Source organism: Urocitellus parryii, chromosome 8, assembly GCF_045843805.1.
Source record: "Urocitellus parryii isolate mUroPar1 chromosome 8, mUroPar1.hap1, whole genome shotgun sequence".
Classification (NCBI taxonomy): Eukaryota; Metazoa; Chordata; class Mammalia; order Rodentia; family Sciuridae; genus Urocitellus; species Urocitellus parryii.
This window is the reverse complement of record NC_135538.1, coordinates 154,138,315-154,157,451: the sequence shown is the minus strand read 5'-3', so window position 1 is coordinate 154,157,451 and position 19,137 is coordinate 154,138,315. Positions and strand designations below refer to the sequence as shown.

General features: G+C 47.6%; 2 non-coding genes across 2 annotated transcripts; one reads left to right on the top strand and one right to left on the bottom strand.

The window, feature by feature from the left end:
* Nucleotides 1-14,930: 14,930 nt before the first annotated feature.
* On the top strand, nt 14,931-15,003 carry Trnav-cac (transfer RNA valine (anticodon CAC)). The gene has a single exon. It is a non-coding gene; the product is annotated as a tRNA-Val (tRNA).
* A 1,060-nt stretch (nt 15,004-16,063) lies between these two features.
* Nucleotides 16,064-16,137, bottom strand: Trnat-agu (transfer RNA threonine (anticodon AGU)). The gene has a single exon. It is a non-coding gene; the product is annotated as a tRNA-Thr (tRNA).
* Between the last annotated feature and the right edge of the window lie 3,000 nt (nt 16,138-19,137).

Here is a 19,137-nt window from a genome sequence, read left to right as displayed (position 1 = left end):
AGTCCCATTGCCCACGTCCACTCCAGCCAGCACCTAGGCCTCTGCTCTTCAGGAGCTAATGGAGACTTCCACCCCACCCTCATGCCTGTGTCAAGAGGCCTCGGCACAGAATTCTTAATGCTTTCCCCCAGGAAGATGGCTGCCAGAGAGACTGAGGGCTGCCACTACCTCTGCTTGTCCCGGAGTCCTCCTCCTCTGCCCTTAGCCCCTGCGGATTCCTGGTCGTCAAGGGCTCCCTTCCACCAGCACCAGTGGTATTCATCAGACACTGGAAACCATCAGCCACTCACTCAGGGGCCCCCAGCTTCATCAGCCAGATCCACACGGTGTGCCAAGTGGGGGCCCCAGGAGGCAGTCCCAGTACCAGCCTAATTCAGCTTTTCATAGCATCCTCATTCTGCTGTCAGACTTCAGGAAAGCTTTTCATTGTTTCTCCAAGTGCAATTCCAGGAGGAAAGGGCAAAAGCCATTGGTCACAACACGAATGAGCACCCTGCTCTGTGAAGTTGTCAATCTTGTGTCTAGACAACTGAGTGTCCGTCAGTTCCCCGGGATGCTACCGCACCTGCACAAGGCTGCGGCAGCCTCATCATCAGTGGGTCAAGAGCACATAGGAAGCGCAGACAAGTCACCTGGGTCAGGTCGGAGGTTGGAGCCATCAGTTGTTTGACTCTGCAGTCTGCGGCTGCAGCCCTGGGTGCCGAGCCCAACTGCCCAGCAGTGCCATGGCTTTCAGGATAGCAACTCCTCCCCCACTACCCAGGAAGTCAGAGACAGCAAGTCCCCTCCTGGCTTTAGCCCATGGCAATCCCAGAGGTCACTAATTCCGCTTCCATGTTGATTTCTTCTCAAGGGCCTCTCGGACCAGCGAGTACCTCTTGCCCACACCCACTCTGCTGCCTCAGGTCTGTCTGAGCACTAATCTCTTCAGTTTTCAGGGTCCTCCGGGAATGAGCGATTACATAAGCACCTAACAACCACGGATCTTCTGTGGCACACTCCTTTCTCCCTGCCTCAGTCTAGGCAGCCAATCCATTCACATCTGCCAGGAGGTGTCCCAGTTGTCAGGCCTCTGCCCCACAAAATATCCAGCTGCATGTCCAGACCTTGAACCCCAGGTTGACATGGCACCTGGACCAGAGGAAGAGATATCCTCCCTCCCTCTTCACCTGTGAGCTGTGGCTTGGTGGACATGACCCAGCTTACTGCACCAACTTTGTGTTCAGTAATCACCAGTCTCAACGAAGGACCCCGACATCGAGGGAAATAGCCCAAAATCACACGTGGGCCTTCGCCCAGGAGTCAGGTCAGAACTCTCCTCCTGTGCATCCTGGCTGCAGTGTGACCTATGGCCTGAGTCAGGTGAGACACACACACACACACAAGGTACGAGAGGCCAGTTTATCTGCATGCGTGGTTCCTTCCTCCAAACTTACTTGGAACAGATAGAGTATTCAAAACCATCTCAAGTTGTTTCTTAATATACACACAGGCAACAAAGGACCACAAGAGACTCTACTTCATCTAGCTCAAGAAAGCAGCCAGGACCCCCAGCCCCCACCTGTGCTACCGTGGAAGGACCCCAAGGCAGCCTGCTTTGGGTCACACACCTCAGGGGCAACAAGAGCCACTGGCAAGAGCTTGGAAGGACCACAGCTGGGGCCATGAGTTGGGCCCTCCCTGCCTCAGGACATTGCCTTCCCAGGGACTAGGAGAACTGCATGTGAGAAGATGGAAAGAAACTCTATCAGCCAAGGCTATCCAGGGCCCATCCCACAGAATCCAAGTAGAAGATGAAAATTCCTGTTACACAGAAGGGAATTATAAAAAATGTTTGCAAATACAAAGAAACATTTTTAAATGTATGTGAATTCAAGATGCACACATGTATGGCTTATTGTTAAATGCATTGTTGGGGGACATATAGTACAAACAGAGCTCTTCATTTAGTCAGCAAATATTTGAGGATCTATTATGGGCCTTGTGCTCTAAACATAACCATAAAAATGTGTGGCTCCCTCCTCCTTCAAACTTACTTGGAAGCCAGGCACAGTGGCACAGACCTAGAATCCCGGGGGCTCAGAAGGCAGAGGCAGGAGGATTTTGAGTTCAAAGTCAATCTCATCAAATTAGCAAATAAAATATAAAATGGCTGAGAATGTGGCTCAATGGTTAAGCACCCCTGGGTTCAATCCCTGGTACCAAAACAAAACAAAACTTACTTGGAACAAATAGAAGAGTATCTAAAACTGGGCTGGGGTTGTGGCTCAGCGGTAGAGTACTCACCTAGTATATGCCAGGCCCTAGGTTCGATCCTCAGCATCACATAAAAGTAAAAAAATAAAATAAAGATACTGTGCCCAACTAGAGTATTTAAAACTATCTCAAAGTGTTTTTCATATATATTAAATAAATCACTTAAAACCAAAGTATGGGAGTATTAAACATTCATTAGTTAGTATGCCCCCCACCTCCATCCCCACACACACTAACCAGGCAGATATGTCTTTTTGACCTATTTCTTTGTGAATATGGATTGTCTGCTCATAATGTTATGCTCATGTGATTGACCTTGGTATACCTGAGTACTGATGCTTGCAAATATACCACTATTATGGCTTATCTTAACAGGCAGTTTACTAATGTTTTCATATTTCTCAAATAAATTACTGTTTAAAAATAAAAATGTCTTTTAAAGAAATTTTAAATTGTTTTTCCCAAAATTATATTTTCAGGATTTTAAATTTTAGAGATTTGACCTTTACGAATTTTAACACTCTTATAGTATTCAAGAATGTCTTTCGGGTCCAATTACAAATCCACTCACAATTTTGAAATGGACTTATTTTCCAAGGGAGTGTTGAGATTGTCACTTGTTAAATGAAGTCCCTTTAATTATCTGCCCAAGTGAAAAGGGACAAGCTGGGAGCTCAGTTGCCCACCTGTAATCCCAGCAACTCAGGAGTATTCCAAAGTGGAGGCCAGCCTCAGTAACTTAGGGAAAACCTGTCACAAAATAGAAAAAAAAAATTAAAAAGGGTAAATCACCCCTGGGTTCAATCCCCAGTACCAAAACAGAAAAAAAAAAAAAAAAAAAAAAAAAAAAAAAAAAAAAAAAAAAAAAGCAACAGACCTTTCTCTTGTCCTGACAGGCTCGTCTGAGCTCTCACAGTCTGCTCTTGGATCTCACCTTTACCACTTGTTCTAGTTTTAGCAAGAATCCTGCTCAGTCCTTTGGTGAGATTCTCTCTCTTAGTCCGATCAGCCTGAATATTTGATCAAATTCTTTATGTTTCACTCTCAATTTCCTATCACCCTGGCCCATCTTCTGCAAAAATCCCAATAGGTCACTTTGGCAAAGAAGTATTTCACCTCTTAGCAAAGTTCTACCTGCTTACTCCCACCCGACCCTTAGTCATTCATCTTGCTTGTTGGTGCTGCTGAGGGAGTTGAAGTTCTCTCTCCTCCACTGCGAAACTCCATCATACTATTCCCCAGGTGGAGAAATCTGCCTGGTTGTGATTAGCAGGTGTCATGAACAATTTTTCTTGGGAAAAAAAAAAAAACTAAAAGGTTCCTTACAACACTGTAAATCAATACCAATAAACTGAAAAAGACTAAAGGAATAACAAATATATATGTGATTCTTTTACACCAATGAGTTCTCAAAATAGTATCCTCAAAAAGATAGAATTATCTATAATCAAATAGTAATATCAATTTTATTTCATAAATGCTCTAAATTTCAAAAAACAATTTGGATGAAGGTCTTACCTAGATACAAATCTTTTAATGCAAATAATTGATCTTTATAAAAAATATTTTAAAGTTTAATCTAATTTGTGACAAGATTTATGCCAAAAAGAGTAAACTAGGGCCAGGCCTGGAGGCCCTTACCTGTGATCCTAGCGATGCAGAAGGCTGAGGTGGGAGGCTGAGGCAGGAGGATGGAAAGTTGAAGACCAGCCTTAGCAATTGAGCGAGGTCCTAAGCAACTTAGACCCTATCTCAAAAATAAAACGCAGAGATAGGGGTGGGGACTTTGGAAGGTAACTCAAGGATAAAGTCCCCCTGGATCAAGAATAAACTAGTATAGCCTCATTCTCCTGCAAATGAGACAGGAATAGCTTTTAACAGGTACTGAAATGAGTACTTATCAAAACAAAGCAGTAATGAATGAATGCTTGTGAATAAGTCCACTTTCAATGTCCCCAACTCTGCCTGATGTCTAGCCCTGTCCTCTGCTTGGCCAGGGGCCCTGAGGCCTGTGATACAGGTGACGCCACAGGAAATGACTAGGCCCCCATTGCCTGGCTAGGCCCCCATTGCCGCAGGCAGCCCATCAACCCATTGGCCACCTCCCTCTGTGGGCTCACCAGTTGTGGTGCCAGGGTCACAGTCCAGCCACCCCTTCTACTCCGGAGCTGGCGACTTGTTCAGACAGGGATGCGTTGGCGGGAGCAGCGGTTCCTCCAGGGCCCTTTGCCTGCACCTACAGGCTGGGTGCATCTAGCTGGGGATACCCTTTCGGCTCCCAGCTCTGCACAGCGGGGGAAACCCAGGCTTCCCAAGACACCCAGGCAAGGCTAGAATGAGAGCAGCTCTGCTCCCATGCATCAAAAGAGCTGCTCTTCTGGAGGCCCTCCTTGCATAAGGCGCTGGCTCGAGAGATGCAGGGCCTGGGCGCTGTGGGGACCGACCGAGCGCAAATCCCCAAACCCTCAGTATTCCCTAGCGCCCAGACCCCAAGGGTCTGAAACGCAGAAAGCAAATGCAAAGTCTCCACTCCACTCCCCTTGGCCAGGGAGGAGGTCTTCAGAGGAGGGAGTAGGAGAAGATCTGGCTACAGGAGGACAAGGTGGCCCGGAACCAAGATGTGCACTGATGGCTTTGAAAATGGGGGAAGAGGCTCTGCACTGAGGGAGGCTGCTGCGGAAGCCGGAGAGGGGAAGGTGCCAGTACTCACCCAGAGCTTTGGGGGCGCCCGAAATTTTGACACAGGGATGTCGGTCCACTGAAATTGAACTCCGACTTGACCTCCGGAAATGAAACAGAAAAGAAATGGTCATTTATTTTAGCTGATATGTAAACTAATTCAGGCTGCTGAAACAAACACTGTAGACTCGTGGCTTAAACAGCAATCATTTATTTATGTAAAGATTTAGAAGGAGCACAGTTTTATTTTATTAGGAGGATCAAATAATGGTATGCTAACTTGAGAGCTGGGTTGCACAAGCAGGAACCTGAAAGTTCCCTTTCTGTCAACCTCCAAGATAGATTCCTTTTCTTGCATTTTTCTTTCCTGAGGCCTCTGATTTAAATCCAAGGCGGAGTACAAATGTGACTCAGTTGCCTCAATGCGTACTTGTGCCTCACAGGAGATGCAGGACCTTGAACCAATCAGCAAGTCGCTAGCACCAATACCTGCAGAAGTGCAGCCTGATGGTGAAGTGTTCCTACATTCCCCACCGCAGCCCTGCAGCATCTGGGCAGGAGTGCTCCTTTATCAGAGTTCCGTGGACTGAGGTTCAAGGTCAGGGTGCCAACGTGGCAGTTCTAGTGAGCACTGCCTGTACCCCTTGTGTGGCAGAGAGGAGCTCCCCAGAGCTCTGGCCTCTTCTTACAAGACCACCGATCCCATTCATGAGGACCACACTCTCCAGACCTGGAGACTCCCAAAGCTCCACCTCAAACACACCCTATAAGACCAGGGCTCTGTGTTTTGTTTTGGTACTGGGGACTGAACCCGTGGCATTTCTACCACTGAGCTCCAGCTCCAGTCCTTTTAAAATTTGTTTTTGTTTTGTTCTTTGTTTAAAACAACAGGGTTGAGCCTGAATTTCAACTTGCCGCTCTCCTGCCATCCCTCCCAAGTCTCTGGAACTATTGGTACCCAGTTTAGATGAGGGTTTCAACATAGAATTTTGAGGAAACTTAAACATTCAGACTACCGCCTTCAACCACTGCCCCTCACTTCTTGTCCTTCTTCATGCAAAACTACATTCATTCCATCTCAATAGACCCCACATTCTTAACTTGATCCAGCATCAGCTCTAAAGTCCAAAGTCTTATCTATATGTCATCTAAACATGGTACTAATCGGATTCAAAGTTCAGTTTATCCAGAGACAAAATTCCACTCTGCCTGTGAAACTGCAAAAACAAGTTATGTACTGTTAAGGCCTGTAAATAAGTCAAAAATAACACCTGGTATTTTGCCAGAGAAATGTTAGAGTTCGTAAACAAGTCTGGATGGTGCCTGGCAAAATGCCAGAGGGAGTGGTTTGAGAAGTAACAAAAGCGAGCCATTAAGTGTGGAGATTCCTTATTGGTTGATTGATGTATCTAGTTTATGCTAATTAAGATAAGCTGTGCAAAATGTATAAATAGCTCTGTTGTCCTACAATAAATGGCTCCCATTCCTGCTGTATCAACGTGCACAAGTTATTCGTCACCCCCCCCCCCCCCCCCCCCCCCCCCCCCCCCCCGGTTATTTTGCTGCAGCCGGACTGCAGCAATGTACCTCCAAAATACAACAAAGGATTCCCATCCCCATTCCAAAAGGGAGAAGTAAGAAAGAAGAAAGTTGTCACGGGTCCTGTGCAAGCCCCAAACCTAGCAAGGTCAACACCAGGAGGAAATTTCAAGGACCATGAAGGAGTCAAGTCAAGTCTTCAGAAAAAGGAAATCTGGAGGCATCCCACTTCCTGACCTGAAACAGGCTACCGAGCAGCAGAAACGGAAACAGCACAGCGCTGACACGGAAACTGACTTGAGAACAAGGGAACACAACAGGACGCCAGAAATAAATCTACACACCACTTGCAGTCTGTGTGGTGGTTAATGAGCATTCCTGTGCCTTTAAAGACCTAAAAATGTTTTCATCTATGTCATAATATTTTGTAGTTTTGAGAGTTTTAAAGTAATATAGGAAAATCTGTTTCACAGATTTTATGACAGATATTCAGTACATTAGTAGATCAGTGAATTTTCTAGTAATTCTGTTATCAGAAAAAGCCCAGGACCCCAACTGTGGCTCATCACCTTGCTCCCTGGTGTCAGAAGTTTCTGTATCCCTGGTCTCTGTCGCTGTCAGGAACTGTGGCTTGGCCTGCAGCAGCCTGGGCTGTCCTGGCAAAGAGCTGCCAGGCTGTGTAGCATGCTCTTTTGAGCCGACTTCCTGGGGTCTGGTGATGGACTGTCTATAAGGGACAGCCTCCTAGTGAAAACTCAACGTTCCTCACCTTGAGAACCCTGCTTGTTCTATGGTCTCATGGACAGTGGCAGGAAATAGGCTCCAGATTGTGGAATCCTGATACTGAGTGCAGCCAGGATCCTGTTCAACGGGGCTCAGCACAAAGACAACTGTACTCAGGCCCTATAAGGATGTGGTACATGAGGGGGGTAGGGATCTATTTTTTATGACTATAGAGTTTTAGTTTCAGATAATAAAAAGTTTCAGAGATGGTTAGTGGTGATAGTTGCACAGTGATATGAACACGTTTAATGCTACTGAATTGTAGACCCAAAAATAGCTAGTGTAGATTCTATGCTTCATGATTTTTACAATTTTAAGAAAGCAAATCAGTACACACACATCCCTGCACACACAACACCAAACCAGGCCGAATCTGACAAATGCTCTCTTCCACTGTCAGAGGTAAAGGTTTCCTTCACCTTAGGAACTGGAGAAACAACTAAGACTAAGAGTGAGACCCCAAGTCATCTTAAAGTGAACATCTAGGCACCCAGAGGAGAAGAGGAATGCGAGCTAAGTCTGAACTCTGCTCAGGCAGGTGAGGAGGAAAGCCCAGGACTCTCAGGAAAAGACCGGGGAGGCTGACCGTGTACAAGCTTATGAACCAGTGTGCAGTCTGAACAGTGTCAAACACAGTAGGAACATGCAAAGTGCTAAGCAGCAAAGAGATGAGTGTATCCCTGAGCTAGATTCCCCCGACTGCCATGCAGAACAGGAACCAACAGAGGACAGACCTGGGGGAGATGAAGGCAGCAAACATCAGCCACGTTACTTTGGACCAGGTACTTAAAAGTGGGCATGGGGAAGCAATAGAGAGAGAGGAGATAGAGGAGCAGGGAGAGATTGACCGGGTGGGCAGAGGGGACTGTCAGGAGAAAACTTTGAGTCATATCCTTTAGAAACTAAGTATTAAAACATTGAGAAATGTGGAGAAACTATGAGTTGTCGATTGTACCTCCTGCTAATCAGTGTTTTCTAATCCTAGGGCACGACAAAAGGAATGTTTTTTTTCCTCCCCAGAAGGATCTGTCTTGGCCTGCAAAGCATCCTACTGTTCCCCCCATTGCTGTTCTGTAAGCATCCTCTGCTGGCTCCGGTTAGTCCAGGCTCAATGGTTCTTGGTATCTCTAGAGGCTCATGAATGAGGCAACAGAACCAACCTTTCCAGAACCAGAGGGAAAGCACAGCAGCCCTCCTGCATCCATCATGCTCATCTGCTTGCCTTTGAAACAGGGGGGATTGGGAAAACATACAGACTCACTTCAGAGGAGACAACTCAACAGTTCCTCCGTGGGAGCAGCCTGAATCTATCAGTGTTCCCAGGAAATCATCATAGGAGACAGAATTCCTTTTCTTTTATTGGCAGGGGGAAACACAGAGCTATGAAAAATGTATTAAAATGTGTTGGGTAGTTAATGCATTTGAAAAGCTGAAGGGCAAACACTTCTCTATGTTTATTGTGCTTAACTAGAATCCCTCCAGTGGAGTGAGACCCAGACACATAGACCATGTTCCCTGTCCCTGGTGGTCACAGTGGCCCCCAGACAACATGCATTTTCACATCAATGGCTCCTACAAGAAGGCATCTTGTCAATTAAATGTGATTCAGACACTTGGGTTCTCCTGTTTCTGTTCTCTATTAACCCTTTCACCTGGTGCTTCTCATCCCTAACGCAAAAGAGAAAAGGCAATGTCTAAGAGTGACCCTGATCATTAAATTTATTTTTGATTGTTTTGTTAAAGAAAGTCAGCACCCAGGGCTGGGGATGTGGCTCAAGCGGTAGCGCGCTCGCCTGGTATGCGTGCGGCCCGGGTTCGATCCTCAGCACCACATACCAACAAAGATGTTGTGTCCGCCAAATACTAAAAAACAAATATTAAAATTCTCTCTCTCTCTCTCTGTCTCTCTCACTCTCTCTTAAAAAAAAAAAAAAAGTCAGCACCCAGCCACATTGACACCAAGACTCAACTGATAAAATGTCCTTCCCTGCACTTCTATAGTGACATTTTTCTTCCTCAAGGAGAGGCAAATTTGTCATTAATGAAAGAACAGCCACAATCTTATTGCCCTCATTGTGTACCTCTGCTGTTCCACTGTGGGACGTTAGCATAATGACTGCTTCTGTCCCCCTTTCCTCTCTCCTTGAGAGTGAGGACTGTGTAGTCTTGTCCTTTGCTCCTCTGGACTCCCTAGTGCCCACATATGGCTGGCAGGAGGTGTGCTGCTCAACTATTTACTTTTGCGAATGTGGAATAGATGTGTTCCTCACAATATTTCTGAAGATGATTGTTGCTACTAGTCTAGTCTTAGCTGACCCATTCGGAGGTTCAGTCTTTTGCCTTTGACCCATGAGGTCCCAGCTGGGATCTGTCTTGGCCTGCAGCACATCCTAGTGTTCCTCACTCTGATGTTCTGTGAGCATCATCTGTTGGCTCCAGTTAGTTCAGGCTAAATGGTTCCTGGTGATCCAAATCCTACCAGTTATATTACTTCAAGGAAAGAAGCTACACCCTATGCCCAGCACCCAGGCAAGATTGAAGACTCAAGTGGGGGGAAATAAGCTCAGACTTCCTCTGCTCTGGCCTGTGAGTCCAAGCACCATCTCTGCTCCACAAAGAGCCATGGTGGCATATCTCCAAAGTGGGTCTCGTGGCCGAATCTGAGCAGCACTTGCCCATTGTACTGGGACAGTGGGTGGAGGAAAGATGGTGAAAGAGGACCGGACAAGAACGGGGCACACACACTTCATCTTCCTCTTCTAAACCAAAGGACGTGTCTCACCCTGAAGACTGATACTCTGCCCTTGCTCTAGGAGAAGAGAGCTTGGCCCTACAGGTACTGGCTCCTGAAGGACCATTTTCTGGCACCAACGAGGTAAAGATTAGAGCAATTGCACAACAGGATTTGGACACTATGAAGGAAACTTCTTTAAAATCAAATCATACTCTTCCTATTTTTCCATATGTGTGAAGTTTTCCTGCTTGGCATAGGCAAAGAAAGTGGATCCATGGGTGAGCACTGCCACCCGTACAGCTTGGCTGATGTCAATGCACTGAAAGTATCAAGACTTGGAGCCCATGATCCTTGTGACAAGGAACTGCAGGAAAGAGCTGCGGTAGGCCCTGATGTAAACCTTACACAAGGTATGAATGTAGGGTGGGGCTGTGGCTCAGGGACAGAAGGCTTGATTCACACGTGTGAGGCACTGGATTCTATCCTTAGCAGCACATAAAAATAAACAAAGGCATTTGCCTATTTACAACTACAAAAAAAAATTAAAGATGTGAATGTATTGAGACGTCCCTAAATGTATACAATTTATATTTATTATTTTAAAAAAGCTAACAAGAAGGAAAAAAGAATTTTAAGGCCATAGAACTTGGGGATGGGGGGTTCTAGAAAAAGTCTACTTCTCATCTGTAGAAGGGATGTGGGACCAAGAGCTAGCTTCTTTGATTCTGTGATTGCCATTTGCCAACCCAGGAAGGTCCCTTGGCTTGAAATCCGGCAGGGAGGAAAACACATTCTTTTTTTTTTTTTTTTTTAGATTACTTATGTGTTTTTATTAGCAAATAAAGTAACAAGTATACAAAGCAAAATGTTCAGTAAGAAAATTATTATGCAATATTATAGGGTATGTCAAAATACATTCTGCTGTCATGTATGACTAAAAAAAAATAAATAAATCGTATGGTAAAAAAAAAAAAAAAAATAGGGAAAAGACATGGGATGTACCAATTGTCCAAAGGAAGAAACAAAATGAAAAGAAAAAACAAAACAAAACATTACTACATTAAGTATAGTTCTATTTTTGAGACTCTCAAATTTTTTCCCCATTCGCTTATAAAGTCTACCCTTATGCTAATACTGTGCTATTTTGATGATTTGAATCGTACAACACATTCTTTTTAAACTGAACCCACTACCGTCCACAGAGTGGACACTCCCAAGCCTTCCCGGCCCTAGCGTCTTGCTAGCTCGCCCATTTCCGCCTGTCTTACAGGTTTCTGGGGGACCCCAGTTGTTGACAGAATAAAGCACCCTTGTTCCCCTGCCCTGATGGATAAGAATCAGAATGCAGACAGCGAGATGGGGTGCTCCCACCATCCCCCTCCCAGGTTCACAAGGATTTCTAGAAGGAACTGGGGCTCCCCTTCTCATTAGAGGCTGGGAGGCAGCGTCATTGGCCAGTCATTGCCGGGGGTAAAAAGGCCCACTTTAATCAACTGGCTTCTTAACCCTGAGGAAAGGACAGGGGGGTGGAAGGAAAGTTCCAGGCCTCCAGGAGAGCATCTCCCAGAGGCAACTCTAAGAGTCACGTGAGCGCACCTCTTGCTCCAGGCTGTCCAGCCCGTGCTCCGGGATCTGCAAAGCCTAGGTGTCCGGGGCTTGGCTCTGCCTTCGGGTGGGGGCGTTTCCAAAGTAGTGAGCGACGTTGGCCTTCCTTTGGGGGCAGGCTGGGAGCCACGGGAGGACCCTCCGCAGGACCTACTTCTCCGGGCCACAGGCCTTGGGTTCCTGGAGCTCTTGGTTTGGCCTCGCTGCGGTGGGCGCCTGCATTTCACGGATGCAGCCGACAGAACGCTCGGCAAAGGGAATAGGCCGCGCGTTACAGGTTCACGGTGCGTGCGTCCCCACCAGTTGCCCCTCTGGGCCTCCCAGAAACGGGACCACTGCGTGTTTCTACTGAGCATTCTCCCCAGAAACAACGTTAAGGGTGAAAAGTATTTCATTATATGTTGGTACCATATTTTGCTAATCTGCTGGTTGACTGCACTGGCTGAACACTGTGCTGTGAACTCTAAAAACAAGGATATGTTTGAGCCCCACTTTCAATTCTCTTGAGTATGCGCCTGGAAGTTGAATTGCTGTATGATGCTGTGATCCTTTTTAACCTTTTGAGGAATCAGAAACTGCTCCCTGTGGTGGATGCACCACTTTGAATTCTCACTAGCAATCCCAGGCACCTTCATTTTCTACTTACCCCATGTACACAGTAGCCACATCACTGGGTCTGACATGGTATCTCAGGGCAGTTTGAATTTGCATTTCCCTAATGGTATAGTTCACCCCATCCCTTTAGTCTTCTAGACCATTATGTCCTATATAAATATATTTCTTTCCAAAGCATTTTTCACTTGATAACATAAGCATAAAATTTGCCATTTGAGCCATTTTAAAGTCTATATTTTGGTGAAATTTAGTACATCCACATTGCTGTGTAACCATTATAATAATCTACTCTAGAACTTTCTGGCCATTCAGGATTAAAACTCTGTACTGTAGAATAATAATTTCCTATCCTCCCCTTTGCCCCTGCCCTGGGAAACTCATTCTTTCCATATGGATTTTATTCTTTACAATTCATGCAATATTTGTCCTTCATGATTGGTTCATTTCACTCACATAATGTCCTTAAGGTATATTGTCTAAAAAGAGACTAGTTGGGGCCTGGGGCTGTGGCTCAGTGGTAAAACGCTTGCCTAGCACGTGTGAGGCACTAGGCTTAATTCTCAGCACCACATAAAAATAAAACAAAGGTATTGTGTCCATCTACAACTAAAAAAAAAAAAAAGACTAGGCACTCGCCTGTAATCCCAGCAACTCAGGAAGCTGAGGCAGTGCCGCTGCCCGGCTGGCTGGGCAAAATAACAAGCCGTTTATTGTAGGACACATTTTTTCCACAGCTTATCTTAATTAGCATAAACTAGATACATCAGTCAACCAATAAGGAATCTCCACACTTAATGGCTTGCTTTTGTTACTTCTCAAACCACTCCCTCTGGCATTTTGCCAGGCACCATCCAGACTTGTTTATGAACTCTAACATTTCTCTGGCAAAATACCAGGTGTTATTTTGACTTGTTTACAGATCTTAACAAGGCAGGAGGATCTTGTATTCAAAGCTAGTCTCAGCAACTTAGTAAGGTGCTTAGCAACTCAGTAAGAACCTGTCTCTAATAAAATATTTAAAAAGAGCTGGAGATGTGGCTCAGTGGTTAAGCACCCTTGAGTTCAATCCCCAGTGAGAGAGAGAGAGAGAACTAACAATTTTTAATGAGTATGCATCCAAAAACATAGTTCAAAACATAAAAATTAAAATGACAATGGAAACACATCCACACAAAAGTTTGTACATCAGTGTTCATGACACCTGGATTTTAAATAGCAAACGCTGTAGCCACCAAAGTGTCCCTCAGTAGGCAAGTGCCCATAAACTGGAGCATGTGTCTCTGCAGTTAAAGGCAGAAACTACTAATAATACCAAAACTTGCCCGGTCTCAAGGTGTTTAGCTGCCAAAAAGGTCAGACAGGAGCACACCAGAGTTGTCTTGGGAGGGTGTGTGACCGCTAAGGGGTGGCAGCAAAGACAGCCATCCAGGTGAACTGTTGTTCTGTGTCTACTTCCTGGCAATAGTTAGGAATCCACCCACCAGAAAAATGACCTAGAGCTGCACATATGCTGTAGCAATGTCAAATTCCTTGAGTTGGTATTGTAGTAGAGTTACATAAAATCATTGGGAATAAACTGTATTGAGGACTCAGGAGAATTCTATGTATTTTCTGTGTAACTTCCTATGAATCTACAATTATAACAAAATTATACATTTTTAAAACCTGATGGAACTAAAAATAGAAAAATCCACACCTGTGGCTTGAGTTTAACATACTTCCCTCAGTTACAAAGAGAACAATAAGTAAATACTATTACAGGTGAGGCTGCAAAAGGCTTGAATGGCACTCAACCCAAGGACTTGACCTATTGTATTCTTTGGATACACAGCACCAAAAGTTAGCAAAACACTCTTTTTAAGTGTCCCTGGAAAGCCCACAAAAAGCTGACCGTTAAGAATGTCTCTCGAGATGTTGAAGGACTGAAATAATAAAGATAGAATTAAACCAGAAAGCCCCAGAATATCTCCAAGTGCTGGGAAATTCGCAGCACACTCCCAAACAATCCACAGGTCAAAGGCAAATTACAGGGATAATCTTAAAATAGTTCATACTAAAACCAAAGAATTACAAAGTATCAAATTTCGTGGATAACTACTAAAGCCATCGTTGGAAAGAAAACTAGAGTAAAATTTTAATGCATTGATTATCCAGTCAGGCCCATAAGAAGATGGGAGTCGTCAATCTTTTTTTTTTTTTTAATTAGTTGGAGTCATTAATCTTAAAAACCAAGACTGAACACACTGAAAGAAACGTCCCACGTCTGTAGGAGAAGCCACGAGGCCAACACCTGCCCAGGTTGGAGAGGCAGACAGACAGACAGACAGACAGGACCACTCCTCACCAGGGAAACCCAGGGCAGGTCCCCCTGAGCCCCCGGGAGCTGCCGCGGGCGGGGCGGCGAAGCGCTCCAGGACCGGGTCCCGGGGCCGCCACGGCGCGGACTGGACGCGCAGAAGTCCACCGGGCTCTCACCGAGGAGAGGACAGAACCGTCTCTGAGGGGGCAGGGAGGGGAGGGGGCCGCTGGCACCGCGCTCCTCTTCCCCCTGCTGAGCTCGGCGCCCGCGAGCTCATCAGACCCGCCCAGGCGGCCCAGTGCAGCGAGCCAGGGGCGGGGGCGACCAGCCCGGCCGGAGGGGACGCCGAGCAGCCCGACTCACCCTCCCATCTAAGGGGGCCACCTGAGAGGCACAGTGGACGGCCCGGGTGGGCCAGGCGTTTCCGTAGTGTAGTGGTTATCACGTTCGCCTCACACGCGAAAGGTCCCCGGTTCGAAACCGGGCGGGAACAGGCCGGTCTTTTTCTCCCCCGGAATTTATGCCGCCTTCCGGGAGACGGGAGCGAACCCGGGCGCTCACCACGGGACCGCAGAGGCTGCCTCGGGCTCGCAGTGCTCGGCCTCCCGAGTTGCCGACTGGGAACCAGCACCACGGCTCGGCCGGGCAGGCGACAGTCCTGACTGAGACACTTTTTGCCCGTGACATCCCCTGTTCGATCGTGGGTCGCCACCTACGTGGCCCTCAGGGCAGACTTCATTCCCCAGGAAGGTCTCCTTTACAGTCCCGTCTTTGGGCCGGGAGCCGCAGTCCCGCACCCGAGGGCGTCGGTGCGCACGGCTCGCTCGGGTCCCGTGGGGCGGGGAGGCCGCCCCTGGAGAGCCCTTCCCCTGCCCTCGCCTAGACAACTGCCCGGGCTCCACCTGTCCCGGGGGCGGCCCTCCCCGGAGGGGGCCACACCGCTGTCCCCGAGGCGCTGAGGTTCCTTCCCACCACTGCACCTGGGCCTCCCCAGCCTCCGCCCTTCTCACCTGTGCACACCCCCGGGGCGTCTCCGGGCCTCCACCCTTGGCAGAAGGAGCGAGGCCGGGGAGAGGCAGGAGAACCCAGGAGGCCGGACATCAGAAAGGCAGACGCCTCCACCCCGTGGCCCCTTCTCCGGGGACCAGTCCGTGTCCCCCCTTCTAAGGCCAACCCTGCCTACAGCCGGCCTCGGCGGGCTTCGACACGGACCAGGCCGGCCTCTCCCGCAGGCCTCCCGCTCGCCCGCAGCCAGGCCCTGGTTTTCTCCTGTCCCCAGTTTAGGATCCTCAGACACGTTTTCCAAGGGCATTGTCCTCCTGCTCTGCGCCCACGGTGGTGTCCACGGTTCTTCTTCCAAGCGCTCAAAAACGGGACTCGCCCACCATCACTCCACCGTGGTAGGTAGGGGTCGGGGGCCGGGGCTGTCCTCAGGGAGAAGGAAGGCGCCCCGACTGAGCACCTCCAGCTCCTTGAGCTTGTCTCCTGGGTAGAGGACCCAGGTGTCTCTTCCCCTGGATCAAAAACGTCTCCGCGCTGCGGCGCCCTGGCCCAGGCCCTGCTGGGATTCGAACCCAGGATCTCCTGTTTACTAGACAGGCGCTTTAACCAGCTAAGCCACAGGGCCCCGCGCCCGCCCCGGCCGTCCGTGATTTTACGGAACTGCACACCTCGGCGGGTCAGGGTTCGGGAGCCGGAGGAGAGCTCTGTCCACCCGGAGGCGCCTGGGGAGCAGCTGGGCCTGGCTGGCCGTCTGGCGGTGAGCGGACCTTCCCGTGGCCCTCGTTTTACTTCTTCATCTGCGCGAGGCCGGGAAAGCCCTGCGGTTTGTGCACGTCGGTCCCTCCCTGTCGGCCCCGCACGGTTCCTCCTCCCGCACCGGCACAGAGTCGCGTCCTCCCGGAGTCGGATTCCGTTGATTTCGGCGGAGTCTTCTGGGAACGTCCCCCAGCGTCCAGGCCCAGGAGGCGAGTACCCTACACACTGCCCTTCAGAAGCCCCCGGCAGACGAGCCGGCCGGCGCGCAGCGGCTCTCGCCCGAGGCGGACACTAGCGCCCGGGCTCGCCGGCCGCGCCCTGCGGGTGGCCCCAGGACGCCGGAGCTGGGTTCCAAACGCCTTGACCATCCTCTGAAAAGGAAGGCCTCCTACTTGCAGCTGGGCACTTTTCTTAGCCTACTTCTCCCCGCGGTGTGCTGCGGAAGAGGAGTGTCCGAAGTCCTCCCTCTGTGGTGTGCTGCCCTCCGTCCCTCCGACCAGCCGGTCAGCGTTCAGACCCTGGACCGTGGGGGGCCGGGGAGCAGCGGGGTGGGTGCGAGCGATCGCCGGGGGTCTCCGCCTGCTAGGCAGGTGCTCTATCTCTGAGCTACACCCCAGCCCTTTCAATTTTCTCGCGATTTTATCAAAGTTATTGGAGTTTCCACTTTAACAAGGGATTGGCAAACCATCCCCCTACCCCGCAAAAATCCGGCTTTTTGTTTCTGTGAAGTCTAATTGGGACACAGCCGTGTGCTCAGCCCCACTGGAGTGTCTGTGGCTGCTTTCCTGCAACGATAGACGTGGGAAGCTGCAACAGAGACCCGATGGCCCCCGAAGCCTAAAATATTTACAATCTGACTTCTTCAAAAGAAAGCTTTCCGACCTCCTTTTAAACAAAAGCCACACTCAAAACCCTTATGAAAACGAGTCCTCCTCTCTCCTGGGCTTCCTGTGAAGATGCTGTGGAACCACACCCTGAGATCTGCAGGTCTGTCGACAGGATCGGTGAACTGTGCCTTTGAGCGCCCTAAGGATGAGTGTTTCTATTTAGATGCCACCTAAATCACTCTGGGATCTTAACAAAGGATTCATAATCTCAGACAGCTTTATTTTCAGTCCGCATATTCTGCTAGTGCTCTGGATTTGATTTTTGCTTGGAATCATTTCCTAATTTTAACATAATTTTCTCTTCAGAGCAGCTGGAGATAATTGTTTGTTTGTTTGTTTGAACCCAGAAAGTTGTGGTTCATTAATATTGGCCAGCGCTTCCTTTAACTTACCTGGCATCACTGATCTGGCAACACTGGGAAACACCTTCACAATTCTGTCTGGAAATTTCCTTAGCTACATTGCTCAGTTCATTGGATTCTAAATTCCATGATACTGCCAACATCATATTTCTAAACTTTCTACAACTTCATTACAAGGATCTTTCTCTTACAGGTTTAAATAACTTTATGGGGGGGGGGCGGTGCCGGTCAGGCTGCAGCAGAATGGGGGGGGGGGGTGAGGAACAACTTCTGTAGATTGATACAGCAGGAATGGAAGCCATTTATCATAGGAAAACAGAGGTATTTATCCATTTTGCACAGCTTATCTTAATTAGCATAAACTAGATACATCAGTCAACCAATAAGGAATCTCCACACTTAATGGCTCGCTTTTGTTACTTCTCAAACCACTCCCTCTGGCATTTTGCCAGGCACCATCCAGACTTGTTTAGGAAATCTAACATTCCCCTGGCAAAATACCAGGTGTTATTTTGACTTGTTTACAGACCTTAACAGGGCGGGCTATTCAATCCATCTGTGGCTTGTTCCAAAAGTTTTTTCAGGGTGGATTCAAAGCTAACTGGGCTAATGTAGCTCCAAAAGCAAGGTTATCCCTTTGTGAGACTGGCTCACAGCCCAACCTCACTATAGTTGGTGAGAACACAGACTATTCCCACCTTGGTGATTGGCATGAATTGATTAACTTACAGTGTTCCAGTCCTTTTCCTGGCTTCATGGAATCTTTATCCCACTCATGCACAAATCAGTATTCCACCAAAGTTGAAAGATACCATTGCAGAACTCTGAAGCTCTTTCTTTGCAGATTTCTCCTCTCTGATATTCTGTCTCACCAATTCTAACTGCTTTGCCCCCCACCCCTTGGAATCCTACATTTATGTCCTTGATTTAGTAATACTACCTAGCTCTGGTGAATTTCTCCTCACTGTGCTGAGACCTGTAATCCCTAGTCAATAAGATAAAACATTTATAAGATACTCATTTATTTCCTTTTTATATCACTGAGGTGGGGGAGTTACAGTCCTACAGTGAGAGTAGGAGAATGTCTAAAATCAGTTATTTCACATATTTTTAAGTCCATGGTCTTTCCCCCTTAAACAGCAACAACTCCCATAGCAGTGATCCTTCACAGGCAGAAGCAGAAACCCACACCTTGGCTTCAGTGTTCTTTGCTAATAGTCATATAATTTTAAGTTTCATCCATGTAGCTGTATGGACCTCTACAGTCACCTTTGACATTGCTTAATATTCTAAGGTATGTATTTACAACAATTTACCTACCCACTGTCAAATAGTGGAAATCGGGGATGGTTTTTTTCCTCCAGTTTTAAAAGACCACAAATGGTGCTCTGATTAACTTTCTCACATGCATACTTTCTGTAATTTGAGAGTGGAATGAGAGTTAAACTTAGGAGATTAGCTCCACCATATAATGTGAACATTCTTAATTTGCATTACATGTACCCAGAATGGTTTCATCAGTTTAAATTCCTACAACAGGACATGAGGACTCTGACATCATTAGTCCTGCAGAAACTGATTTTATTCAGCTTTTACATTTGGACAATGTAATGGTAGTAA